Source organism: Rana temporaria, chromosome 13 (genome assembly GCF_905171775.1).
Source record: "Rana temporaria chromosome 13, aRanTem1.1, whole genome shotgun sequence".
NCBI classification, from domain to species: domain Eukaryota; kingdom Metazoa; phylum Chordata; class Amphibia; order Anura; family Ranidae; genus Rana; species Rana temporaria.
In genome coordinates this window covers 102,033,790-102,047,586 of record NC_053501.1, presented here as the reverse complement: position 1 = coordinate 102,047,586, position 13,797 = coordinate 102,033,790, and positions in this window count along the sequence as shown.

Here is a 13,797-nt window from a genome sequence, read left to right as displayed (position 1 = left end):
TATAAAACCGATGACGGGGAAAGTGGGTCTTGCCCTTGGCAGCCAATCAGATTCAGATGTCTGCTTGCTACTGCAGTTTAGAAAGCGAAGTAAGATATCTGATTGGTTGCTATGGACAACACCTTTGCTCATCCTTGCACTCATTTAGACAGATTCAGGTAGACGTGCCTAACGTTAGGCAATAGTAGCGTATCTCATATACGCTACGCCGCCGTAAGTTAGAGAGGCAAGTGCTGTATTCACAAAGCACTTGCGTCCTAAGCAGGGCCGGACTTACCATTGGCCTTGACTGGGCTCAAGCCCAGGGGCCCCACCCAATAGGGGGCCCCCTTTAAAAAAAAAAAAAAAAAAAAATTTTTTTTTTTTTTTTTTTTTTTAGGGGTCCGGAGGTCCCCAGGGCCCCGGACGGCAACCCCCCGTTTTTTTATATATATATATATATATATATATATATATATATATATATATTATTATTATTATTATTATTATTATTATTATTATTATTAAAGGGCCCAGGGGTCTCCAGGGCCCCCGGATGGCAACCCACCTTTTTTATTTTTTTATAAAAAAAATTACATTTTTTATATATATATATATATATATATATATATATATATATATATTTTTTTTTTTTTTATTAACCACTTACCCCCCGGACCATATTGCTGCCCAAAGACCAGAGTACTTTTTGCGATTCGGGACTGCGTCGCTTTAACAGACAATTGCGCGGTCGTGCGACGTGGCTCCCAAACAAAATTGGCGTCCTTTTTTTCCCACAAATAGAGCTTTCTTTTGGTGGTATTTGATCACCTCTGCGTTTTTTATTTTTTGCGCTATAAACAAAAATAGAGCGACAATTTTGAAAAAAATTAATATTTTTTACTTTTTGCTGTAATAAATATCCCCCAAAAATATATAAAAAAATTTTTTTTTCCTCAGTTTAGGCCGATACGTATTCTTCTACATATTTTTCGTAAAAAAAATCGCAATAAGCGTTTATTGATTGGTTTGCGCAAAAGTTATAGCGTTTACAAAATAGGGGGTATTTTTATGGCATTTTTATTAATATTTTTTTTACTAGTAATGGCGGCGATCAGCGATTTTTTTTTCGGTATTGCGACATTATGGCGGACACTTCGGACATTTTTGACACATTTTTGGGACCATTGCCATTTTTATAGCGATCAGTGCTATAAAAATGCATTAGATTACTATAAAAATGCCACTGGCAGTGAAGGGGTTAACACTAGGGGGCGGGGAAGGGGTTAAGTATGCCTGGGTGTGTTCTTACTGTGGGGGGGGGGGGGGGCCTCACTAGGGGAAACACTGATTTTCTGTTCATACATTGTATGAACAGAAAATCAGCATTTCCCCTGCTGACAGGAACGAGAGCTGTGTGTTTACACACACAGCTCCCGTTCCCCGCTCTGTACCGAGCGATCGCGTGTGCCCGGCGGCGATCGCGCCCGCCGGGCACACGCACGGGAGTCGGGGGCGAGCGGGGAGCGCGCGCCTCCGGCGGCGCGCACGCGCCCCCTAGTGGCGGCTATACGATAGGACGTATAGCTACGGGCTCTCGCCCAGGAGAGCCGACCTGCCGCCGTATAATGACGGTGCGCGGTCGGCTAGTGGTTAAAGGGCTCAGAGGTCCCCAGGGCCCCATGTGGCAACCCCCCCCTTTTTTATTTTTTTTATAAATGTTTATTTTTTTATTTTTGTTTATTTTTTTATTAAAAGGCCCCCAGGGGCCCAGAGGTTCCCAGGGGCCCAGAGGTCCCCAGGGCCCCCGGGTTTGGCAACCTCCCTTTTTTTATGTATTTTTTATAAATGTTTTTTTTTTATTATTAAAGGGCCCAGAGGTTTATTTTTTCTTTTTATTAAAAGGCCCAGAGGTCCCCAGGGCCCCGGATGGCTACATATATTTATATATATTTGTTTTCTTCTTTATTTCTTCTTTTTTTTGTAAAGGCCCCCCCGCTTCTCAATTTGCGGCAGCCCCCACGCTTCTCAATTTCAGGCGGCAGCACCCCCACCCCCCCTAGGTTCTCTGCTTCAGGGGGCCCATGCCTTAAGCTGTGCAAGGGGCCCCAAAATTCCTGATGGCGGCCCTGCGCATACCTCCCAACACGCACAGATTCTGTGGGACTTTCCCGCACAGACAGCTTCTTCCCGCACTCCCGCAAAAGGGTTAATTTTCCCCGACTGCAAGAGGAGGCAGCACGGAAGCAGGAGGAACCGGAGCGGTGTGTGGAGGACTGTGGCTGCTGAAGGGAAGAAAGCCGACAGCCGGGCTAATGACAGTCTGTGGCCCCGGCTGTTGGCACAGGTGAGAGGCACTCCCCCCCTCAACAACTGCAAAATCTCCCCCCGCTCAACAACTTTAATGCGCTCCCCCCCCGCTCAACAACTTCAATTCGCCCCCCCCCGCTCAACAACTTAGATCCCCCCCAATTCTCGGCTCCAGGGGGCCCCTTCAACACTCAAGCCCAGGGGCCCACCACCCTAAGTCCTGCCCTGGTCCTAAGTTATGGCGGCGTAGCGTAAATGTGCCTAATTCAAATTGTGAAGAGGTGGGCGTGTTTTATGTAAATAAAGCATGATCCTACGTAAATGAAGTTTTGAACGAACGGCGCATGCGCCATCCGTGGACGTATCCCAGTGCGCATGCTCCAAATTACGCCGCAAAGACTCATTGGTTTCGACGTGAACGTAAATTACGCCCAGCCCCATTCACAGACGACTTGCGCAAACGACGTAAAAATTTGACGCGGTTCCGACGTCCATACTTAACATTGGCTGCGCCATCTTTTTGGTGGTTTATCTTTACGCCTGAAAACGCCTTGCGTAAACGGCGTATCTTTACTGCGACGGGCAAGCGTACGTTCATGAATAAGCGTATCTCGGTGATTTACGCTTTTTAGGCGTAAATCAGCGTACACGCCCCTAGCGGCCAGCGTAAATAGACAGCTAAGATACGACGGCGCCGGCGGTCGTATCTTAGCTACATTTAAGCGTATCTCAATTTGATGGTGCAGATTCGAAGTTACGACAGCGTATCTACTGATACGCCGTCGTATCTCTACCTGAATCTGGGTAATTATTTTCAAGTGTATGGAAACTGGCTACTAATTAATTTAGGCCTGTTTCACAGGGCCTTATTAACCAATCACCATCTATAGGTTATTTATGGTGATTAAAACAAACTCACGGTTTGATTAGTAGCTGTGAGCTTTGTATAATTTTTTTCAGCTAGCTTCCATCTTTCACATTTAGGCCTCATTTCCACTGGCGTTTTTACAGCCACGTTTCTGAGCGTTTTTTACAGCTTAAAAACGCCTGTCCATGTTATTCTATGGCTTCATTCCCACATAGGCGTTTTTGAGCTGCAAGTGGCATAGACGTTTTTGAGCTGTAAAAAAAACGCGGGACCAGGGCGTTCTGAAGCTCCAGAGTAGAGCTGTAAAAACGCCAGACGTTAAACGCTCAAAAACGCGCAAAAACGCGCAAAAACGCTCAAAAACGCGACCGCGGCATTTTTAAAGCTGCAGCTCACAAAAAATTTTTTTTTTTTTTTTTTTTTTTTTTTTTTTACAAAATAAACATGGACAGGCGTTTTTAAGCTGTAAAAAAGCCTAACAACAGTGGCTGTAAAAACGCCAGTGGAAATGAAGCCTTATAGTACTGCAAACATGCCTTCCCTACATCCGCCATGGTTCCCGGGCTGTCCCACTCCTCCTTGAAAATAAAATAAGAAATATGCTTTTTGCCTTAATATCTACCTTAAATCACATTGCTAATTGCAGTGTACTTTTTTGTAGCCTAAATACAGAAATTTTCCTTACAACTGTAATTTTGTAACTTTTGGAAATGCCAGTAAAAATTCGGCTGTGCCAGTAAATTTTGGGTGTTGTGTCAGTAAATTTCAATTTGCTAGGCTGGCAACCCTGTCCTCAGGGCCCACTAACAGGCCAGGTTTTATGTATTACCTTGGGGAGATGCAGAATAGAATACTGCAATCACTGAGCAGCAAATATCATCATCTGTGATGTATTTCAGTTATCTAGCAAACCAGGCCTGTTAATGGGCCCTGAGGACAGGGTTGATGACCACTGTTGCTATATGATCACTAAATCAGGAAGCGCTCAGCTATAAGAGTTCTTTCACACAGGTTGCCAGGGGGCAGTAAAAACAGGTTTTGCCTCCTATTTCAAAAAATATGTCATTGTTGGGGGTTTTAAGTAATTTCCTAGCATAAATTGCAGGATTTTAACATATGTGAAAAATTACAAGATTGCCCCAGAGTCCAGGTGCTTAATACCTAACCATTCTGCATTCTTTAAATTCATAAAATACCTGCAGATCCTGCCCAAACCTTCAGAGAACAACCTCTTCCTGTTTAATAAGGATGAGCTCTGGCGTGTTCGCATAGAACACGTGCAGAGCCCGCCAGGAAGTCGGCACCCGCGCTGCGCTAATCACAGCCAGGGAGACATTGTCCGATGCTCGGCTGCAGAGATCGGGAAATGTCTGCCTGGCTGTGATTAGCGCAGCGCGGGTGCCGACTTCCTGGCGGGCTCTGCACGTGTTTTATGCGAACACGCCGGAGCTCATCCTTACTGTTTAATATTAATCATGCCAGGCACCACTTTTTTCTGTGCACTGGGTGTTTTGTTTTTCTGAGTGTGTATCACTACACAATGGGACAAAAGAAAACAAAAAAAAGGTCTTATTGGATCTATGAATATGTGAGAAGCTGCAGAGCATTTCTTGTAGTCTTCACCCTGAGCCCGCCAAGCTCAACAAGAGAGGAGTGGGACCTAGTGGTCACTTGCTCATGGATTGAAGTACTAGAAAAAAGAGGGAGGGAGGGAGGAGCAGGGCCCTGTCAGGTAAGCAGTATGGGGCCCCATGATTTCTAACAGCAGCCCTGGCTAGGATAAGGTGACCAAATTTTTAAAATTAAATCCGGGGACATTTTTTTATTGGCAAATGGTAAACTATTAAATAGAAAATAAGGTACAGCGCTGAACTAAATTATTTGTGAAATGATCAAAAGTGAATAAATTGATATATAATGATGTATGATACCAAACAACCGTGAAAATCCAAAGTGAATGAATTAATATATAATGATGTATGATAACAAACAACCGTGAAGGTAGAAGTTAAAAAGTAAGAAAGTCCATAAATAGTGATTCAGATCATATTATGTTGTGATTCATATCATGCCTATCCCCGTTGGCGTCTTTTGATGACGAAACGCGTAGGTGTGGCCTCGCAGTGGAACGTCATCACGTTTTTCGATTACGGAGGATCGCAGTACGGAGCCTAGCTTACAGGAGAGGACCCGAGGAAACGCCGCATCCCCTCCACATGTTTACATGCCGCACGTGTTTTTCAAATTAACTGTAAGTGCACTTTGTATAGCCCATTAAACCCTATCTCAAAAAGTATCACGCTATGGGTTCCCCCTTCTTTGTTTCTCATTTCATGAGTATATGAAGCACCTTATTACTCTTTGGAGAAAGTTGTTTGGAGTCAAAACCTGTATACTTTGAAGCAAGTCTGCTTGGGAAGACTTTAATTATCCCTGTGTCTACTCAGACCGCTGTAATGCCGGTCATTTATTTGCGGTAAGGAGACTACATCTCACTCACTGGGTGGTTCCTTGGTGGAAGAAGATTTATTCCTTTATTCAACCTCTATCATGATATGAATCACAACATAATATGATCTGAATCACTATTTATGGACTTTCTTACTTTTTAACTTCTACCTTCACGGTTGTTTGTTATCATACATCATTATATATTAATTCATTCACTTTGGATTTTCACGGTTGTTTGGTATCATACATCATTATATATCAATTTATTCACTTTTGAACATTTCACAAATAATTTAGTTCAGCGCTGTACCTTATTTTTTTATTTTTTGCTTTTTTACTTTTGGTTTTCTAAGTAATTGGTACTGGCAGCTTCTCTCTCTCCCCCTTATTAATTTTAGGGTATTCTCACGTTTGTGATTTTTTGTTAGCGCAGTGTTTTTTTCCCATTGGGAGACATTTTTCTTTTTTTTAAATGTTAAACTATTGCAGACCTTTAGCACTCCCTGAGTCCCTTTCACTTGTACAGTAATACTGACCAACCTGATACCTACACTAACCTACCTGATCCCTACACTGACCTACCTGATCCCTACACTGTCCACCAAGCTGACCTACCTGATACCTACACTGACCTACCTGATCCCTACACTGTCCACTACACTGACCTACCTGGTCCCTACACTGACCTATCTGATTCCTACACTGTCCACCACGCTGACCTACCTGATCCCTAAACTGATTCCTGCACTTCTCACCCCCCCCCTTCATGTACAGTGTAGATTCGGTTGTTCACCTCTTCATTGCCTCCATGATAATACATGGGAAAAGGGCTCTTCCCAGCACCTGGTACTGTTCCAGCCATCCAGCTGCTCCTCTGCCGAGAGCTCCTCCAATAGCCGCTGCCGCACGCTCTGTATCGCCCCTCCCCTTCTGCTGTTCTCACACACGGGCCGCCCGCACCTGAGGGATCATGGGGGACACAGGACGTGCTGGACCATAGGAGTCCCTGGGCGGTGGGGGAGCGGTGCAGACCAATGCCCGGGACATTCCCTCATTGGAGGTGTAGGTGGCCAGAGGAGGCATGCTGCATGTGCCCCCTTCCCCATGCCACTGCAATCCGGGGACACATCCGGGGACAGATGGGCTCCGGGGACAGTGTCATCAATTCAGGGACTGTCCCTGGAAACCGGGGATGTCTGGTCACCCTAGGCTAGGAGAAAAATTCCTCTTCAATGGATAACCAAGATTCCCACCCAAATAAATATCATTATTCTGGAAGTTATCTGTCATTGCTAGGCCAATGAGCTGCAGGCGTAGCTGCATGTGAACAAAGGGCCAGGAATGCTTGTGACATCATCCACCTGATATGGCCATATTAGGTCATATGTGCCCATATGATGTCACAAACATCTCCTGCCCTTTTTCTTTTTGTCCACTGTGGGGCTGGAAATCTTCCATCTGCAATTCTTTGGCTTGGCAATGACAGCCAAGTTTACTCTGATCCCAACTTTTCTTGTGTGCTAGCCTAAATGGAACTTGCACATATATTCCATGTAATTGTGCATTGTTGGAAATGTAAAACTTGTAAAACCTGAAATAAACACAGTTATTAAAAAAAAAAAGGTACATAAATTGATTTTACTTAAATGAATTGAATTAGAACTTTAAAAACATAATTTCTATAGGGTTCTATATAATACAATTATTTTCTTTGTCAGGTCACCCGTGGCCAGGTGACAAGTGCACCCCGTTGGGGTCAGGGATGCACCATAGGGAAGTGAACCCTATAGACGACTACTGCTAGCAGAGAGGAAGCGTAACCCAAGATCACCCAGGGCGCGGAGTCTAGGACCCAGTTTTGTATTCACCAGAGCCTTTGATGGTAAGGATGGTCTTCGCCGCAACTGGGTCCAGGTCGCGTCCCCGAGATTCCCTAGGTCACACTCCGCAGGGAGAAAGGGGAAGCAGCCAGCAGGACAAACAGTGGTGATGGGCAGGCCGAGGTCAGGGCAACAGGCAGACAAGGATAACCGTGGGACAGGCAAATGGTCAGGGGCACAGGCAGACAAGGATAACCGTGGGACAGGCAAATGGTCAGGGGCACAGGCAGACAAGGATAACCGTGGGACAGGCAAATGGTCAGGGGCACAGGCAAACAGCAGAAGTCAGGAACAAGCCAAAACGATACACGGGAAGATGACCGTAGCAAACTACACTGTTGAACAGCACTGCAGACCTGTAGAGCGACAGATAATAAAGACTTCCTGGGCTGGCCTGGGTGGGGCCATACAGGAAGAGGAAGTGATAAAAAGGGAACCAGAACAGAGTCAGGCCTCTTACTGAACAGATGGAAACACAGGTAAGCTTCCCAGCTATTGCATATCCATGACATTCTTTCTTTCACATATACCTTAACTACATACTGCTTAAAGTTAAAATATAACTAAAGGCAGAACTTTTGTTTCATTTTTGGACAGAGTGGAAAGGGATTAGAACCCCGGTTTTTATTGCCGTCTGTGTCCCCATCAGGGAGATTTATCCTCTTTTTTGTCCCCAAAAGTGAAAGAATTTTTTTTGGATTGTCACCAGAACAATAATGGACGTCAAATAATTTTTGCCTGCGGAGGGGAGTGTTAAAGTGATTCCAACTCACTTTTGGGAGTTTAGTTCCGCTTTAATTTCCAAAGTGAATAAAAAACGTTTTGCCTTTTAATTCTACTGTGTGCCTTGTGTTCTTGTGTACTGTGTTAGGTGCTTTTACTAAGAAAAGTGGTGGATTTTATTCCCTGCTTTGCAGGAACATAAAATCCATCCCTTCCCTCTGTCAAAATGGAGATCTGCTATGTTTACATAGGCAGAGCTCCATTCTGTGTGTTTTACCGACGATTAGCGGGTGCCTGTGGACGTCCAGTGCCTGGCACCCCGCAGATTGGCTTCTGCTGTGATTAATCGCCCTCCTAGGTGGAAGTGCAGAATCACATATATATATATATATATGTGTGTGTGTGTGTGATTCTGCACAAGAGGGCCGCCCTGTAGCAGTAAACCTGCTATTGGGTGGTGGTTAAAAGCAGAAAAAAATGGACAAACATAAGTATTTGAGTGACTCTGACATGGGTCAAATTGTAATGGCTAGATAACTGGGTCAGAGCAACTCCAAAACTGCAGCTCATATGAGATGTTCCCTGTCTGCAGTGGTCATGATCGATTAAAAAGGGGTTCAAGGAAAGAAAACCGGCCAAGCAGTGACAGAGTCATAGGTTAGGGTGACCAGTCTGTCCCTGGCTTTGCCCCCAGATTGCATGGGAAGGGCATCTGGTACTCTCGCCCGGGTGCAACATTGGGGGGGGGGGGGCGCAAAATCATTAATGTGCCCCCCAAGTGTGCTGTGTTGTCCCCCCCGCCCAGTGACTCCTGTGGTCCAGCCTGTCCCCCATGATCCCTCTGGTGTGGGTGGCCCATGTATGTGTGAGAACAGCGGAGGGGAGGGGCGGTTCAGAGCGTACGGCGGCTATTGGAGAAGCTCTTGGCAGGGGATACTGTGGAGCGGTTGGGTGTCGGGAACAGTACATAGTGCTGGGGAGCCCTTCTTCGATGGATTATCATGGGGGCCAACAAAATCAACCGATCTACACTGTTCATATGGAGGGGGGGGGGGGGGGAGTGTGAGTAGTGGATAAATCAGATAGGTCAGTGTATTGGTCAGTGTAGTGGTTAGTATAGCAATCATGTAGATCAGTGTAGGAATCAGGTAGGTTAGTGTAGTGGTCAGTGTAGGAATCAGGTAGGTTAGTGTAGTGGTCAGTGTAGGAATCAGTTAGGTCAGTGTAGGAATCAGGTAGGTCAGTGTAGTGGTCAGTGTAGGATTCAGGTAGGTCAGTGTAGGAATCAGTTAGGTCAGTGTAGTGGTCAGTGTAGGAATCAGGTAGGTCAGTGTAGGAATCAGGTAGGTCAGTGTAGGAATCAGGTAGGTCAGTGTAGGAATCGGGTAGGTCAGTGTAGGAATCAGGTAAGTCAGTGTAGTGGTCAGTGTAGGAATCACGTAGGTCAGTGTAGTGGTCAGGTAGGTCAGTGTAGGAATCAAGTTGGTCAGTACTACTGCACTAGTGGAAGGGACTCAGGGAGTGCTAAAAGTCTGGCGGGGTGCACATTTTTTGCCTTGTCCCAGGCTCTGACAACCCACACTACACCACTGTCTGCATATATAGTTTGAGGAAAATATGCGTATAAAATAGTTTATCATTTGCCAATAAAAAAAAAATATGTACCCAGATTTAATTTAAAAAATCTGGTCACCTTATCATAGGTGGCCAAAGTTAATTGATGCACGTGGGGAGTGGAAGCTGGTCCATGTACTCCAGTCCAAAAAAAGAGCTACTGGAACTCAAATTGATAAAAAAAAGTTCACGCTGGTTCCGATAGAAAGGTGTCAGAACACACAGAGCATCGCAGTCTGTTGTGTATGGAACTGTGTAGCTGCAGACCAGCCAGGGTGCTCACATTGACCCATGTGCACAGCCAAAACAGCCTACAATGGGCACGTGAGTATCAGAATTGGACCAGTGAAATGGAAGAAGGTGGCCTGGTCTTATGAATTTAAAAATGGTTTGAGGAATTCAACAACGAGTTTGAGATGTTGACTCAGCTTCGAAATTCTCCAGATCTCAAACCAATCAAGCATTTGTGGGATGTGCTGGAAAAACAAGCCCAATTCATGGAGGCCCCACCTCCCAACTTACAAGATTTAAAGGACCTGCTATTGACAGCTTGATGCCAGATACCCCAAAGTACCTTCAGAGGTCTATTGGAGTTAATGCCTCAATGGGTAATGGTGGGTAGTCATAAGGTTATGGCTGATCGGTTTATTTCTTCAATGCTTAAGGACAAGCCAAACCTGGGAAAAGCGTCAGTTGGTGTGACTAAAGCACTGACTAAAATGTTTGTCAAACCAAGTGAACAAGTCATGGCAGCCCCCAGTTCTGTGCCGTATTACAGCTACAATAGAACTTGGCAGGGAGTGAGCATACAAGGAATGTCTATATTGATCACCAAGGTATGCGAGATGAGATAAAGGTACAGACCAGTCCAACAAGGAAACCTGTAATTCAGGGGTCACTGACAGAAAAAAGAATGTGCCGACGGGTGTTTGTGTTTCAGAGGCGTGGAAATGCACTTTTGAGAAAAGTTGTGTTTTTAATGCAGTTTCAATGCCGTGAATTAGCGGGCTGATGTCATAAACTGTTTTATGAATTGTTACAGAGCTGCATTAGACCCCTTTCACACTGCATGTCCGCTAAAATGCCTGTCGTTTTTGTGGTGCTTTAGCGGCGCTTTTCGGGCGTCAGTGGGGCAGATTTTTTAAGGTCACGTGACAATGTGACCTTAAAATAAAGGAAAAAAGTCAAATTTTGAAGCGCTGCCCAGTCATTTCAATGGGCAGGGGCGTTTTGAGAACGCTATTTACAGCCCTCCCAAGCCCCCCCAAGGATGCTGCTTGCAGGACTTTTCTGAATGTCCACAAGCACACCACCAGAGTAAGAAAAGCCCAGAGCAGGGGAACGAAGTGGACTCGGTGGAGGGCTGGCATGACTGACGTCACAGGGGACAGCAAAATTAATGATTGGCTGTCAGGTCCCGGGGGGCGGGGGAAGGGAGTTTATTTAATGTTTGGTCCCCGCCCTCCCGGCAACACAGCGCGGAAGAAAGTTTTAGTGAGGATGTCTGAAGTGCAGCTCATGCTGGATCGGCTGCAGGCGGAGGCGTCGGCGCACGGCCCTGAGTGGCTTCGGGACCAGCTGCGGCCTATTTTCGGTAGGTCGGCAGCTATTGAGGACGCGGGGGGGAGGGACACAGGACGTGCCCGGCGTTCTCGTCCGCCGGAGCGCTTTTCCCCAGACACATCCCCCAGGGCCCAAAGAAGACAAGGGAGCCCCCGTTCGCGGGCCCCTCCGGGCCCCCCCGCCAAGCGCGCAGCTCTGCCCACAAAGGGGGGGAACGGGAGGAATCCCACTCGAGGCCGTGGCGCGGCAGCAGGCCGTTCGGCCAGCCCTGGAGCAGCACCTGGGCCCGCGCGGCGTGCGGATGGTGATTCGGCGGGCCCCGCCCCCCGCGCCACCGCGGGGGGTGCGGTGCCTCAGCGTGGGAGATCTAGAGGCCCGACTGCTGGGCTTCCCATTTCCTCGGCCCACAGCCTTGCCGCGATCCGGATTGAAGGGGAGGGGACCACCGGCGACCTAGTTGGGGGCAGCAGGGATGGGGAGACACCCCCAGGCCCACGAAAAGCGGCGCAGAAATCGGTGAACGGGTCGGGCGCGCGGAGGAGTGACCAGGCGGACGCCAGGCCCACGGCAGCCAGGGATCCTTCCCCTGGGGTGCATTCAGCGCAAGAAGAGGATCCATCCACGTTACGGTCGGAAGGGGAGCTGACGGATTCGGAGGACGAGCAACCATCCAGGACAATAGCAGCAGCGGTGGAGACGGGACGATCGGCTGGTGGGTCATCACCTAGGCAGCCCGGTAAGTCATTTTTATCTTTGCCTCGTACTGTGGGGAGGGGTGTGATGTCTGCTGGGGGCAGTGAGGGGGGGGGTGTCATCTCGGGGGGGGCGGATACACGGGCAGGGGGCTCTCAGTCTGTTACACCGGGCGGGGGGGGGGTCCCTGGGGGGGGTGGTTTTGCAGGTTTTTTAGCGGGCATAAAAGAGCTGGTGGGCAGATTTGAAGGCTCAGATGGGGCGACGGCGGGCCCGGTTGCGGCTTGGGTCCCCCCTGCGGTTCCGGTGGGAGGGGGGGTGGTCTCTACAGTTAACACTCTGCCGGCGGTGGTGACGGCTGGGCCGGTGGTGGCATCCGCCCCCGCGGTGAGCGGGGGTTCGGGAGCAGCTGCGGCTCCGGCGGCAGCAACAGTGGAAAAAGGGGCGGTGGCAAGTGAGGTTGCGCGACAGGAAATAATCCGCCTTGCTGACGCGGCAAAATGTGAGGTGTACTTATGCTATGAGGCGTCGCTGGGGACACATTTGAAGGCAGAGGTCCGGGAGAAGATATGGAAAGGTGAGTATGTGGAGATTTTCGCGTTACTCCCATTAGAGAAGTTCAACCTGGACAGGGGGAAGCCGGATGAATCCAAAAAGGAGGAGGAGGAACGGCGCAGGTATCGCTTGATTCCACGGACGTTTACTAATTGGCTGCAGGCGTTCAGTATCCTAGCGTGTGTGGTAGGGGAGAAAAAGCCGGAATGCTGCTCAGGGCTCTTCATATATCAGAATGCTATAGGAGAGGCACACAGGATCTACGGAGGATCCGCTTGGCTGCGATATGATGAACAATTCCGACAGCGGATGGCGGTGCGGCAGGACCTGCGCTGGAATCAAAAGGATATGAACCTTTGGCTGTGTTTGATGACGGCGGCGAGGGTTCCGGGGCAGTCCTTTCAAGGGGGGGCCGGGGGTCCATCTTCCCTTGGACAACCGGCCGGTCGGGCAAAAGGGGTGTGTTGGCAGTTTAGCTCCGGCACGTGCAAATTCGGAGGCACCTGCAGATACAAACACGAGTGCTCTGGTTGCGGAGGCTCCCACCCGTTGTCCAAGTGCTTCAAGCAGGGGAAGGGACGTTCCGGAGATTTTGCGAACAAGAGGGACGACACCGGTGATGGTGGAAAGGATGCGGCCGTTCCTCGGTAGGTATCCGGACAGGGGGCGGCTCGGGCACTGGAAAAGGGTTTCTCAGAGGGTTTTCAAATACCGTGTGCGCTGGGGGTGGTACCCCCGGTCCCGCGCAACTTGCGGTCTGCGCTCTTACATCCGGAAGTGGTTTCGGAGAAGCTGCGGAAGGAGGTAGCTCTGGGGCGCATGGGAGGTCCTTTTTCGGCGGCACCCTGGGGGGATCTGGTAGTTTCTCCGCTGGGGGTGGTGCCCAAAAAGGAACACAACAAGTTTAGGCTGATACACCACCTCTCCTTCCCAAAAGGGGGGTCGGTTAATGACGCTATAGACCAGGAGGCTTGCTCAGTGAGCTACACGTCATTCGATGCGGCTGTCCATTGGGTGCGACATTATGGGCGGGGGTCCTTGATGGCAAAATCGGACATTGAAGCGGCTTTCCGCTTATTGCCAGTGCACCCGGACAGCTTTCGGCTGTTGGGGTGTCATTGGGGGGGGCAGTTTTATGTGGACAAGTGCTTGCCCATGGGG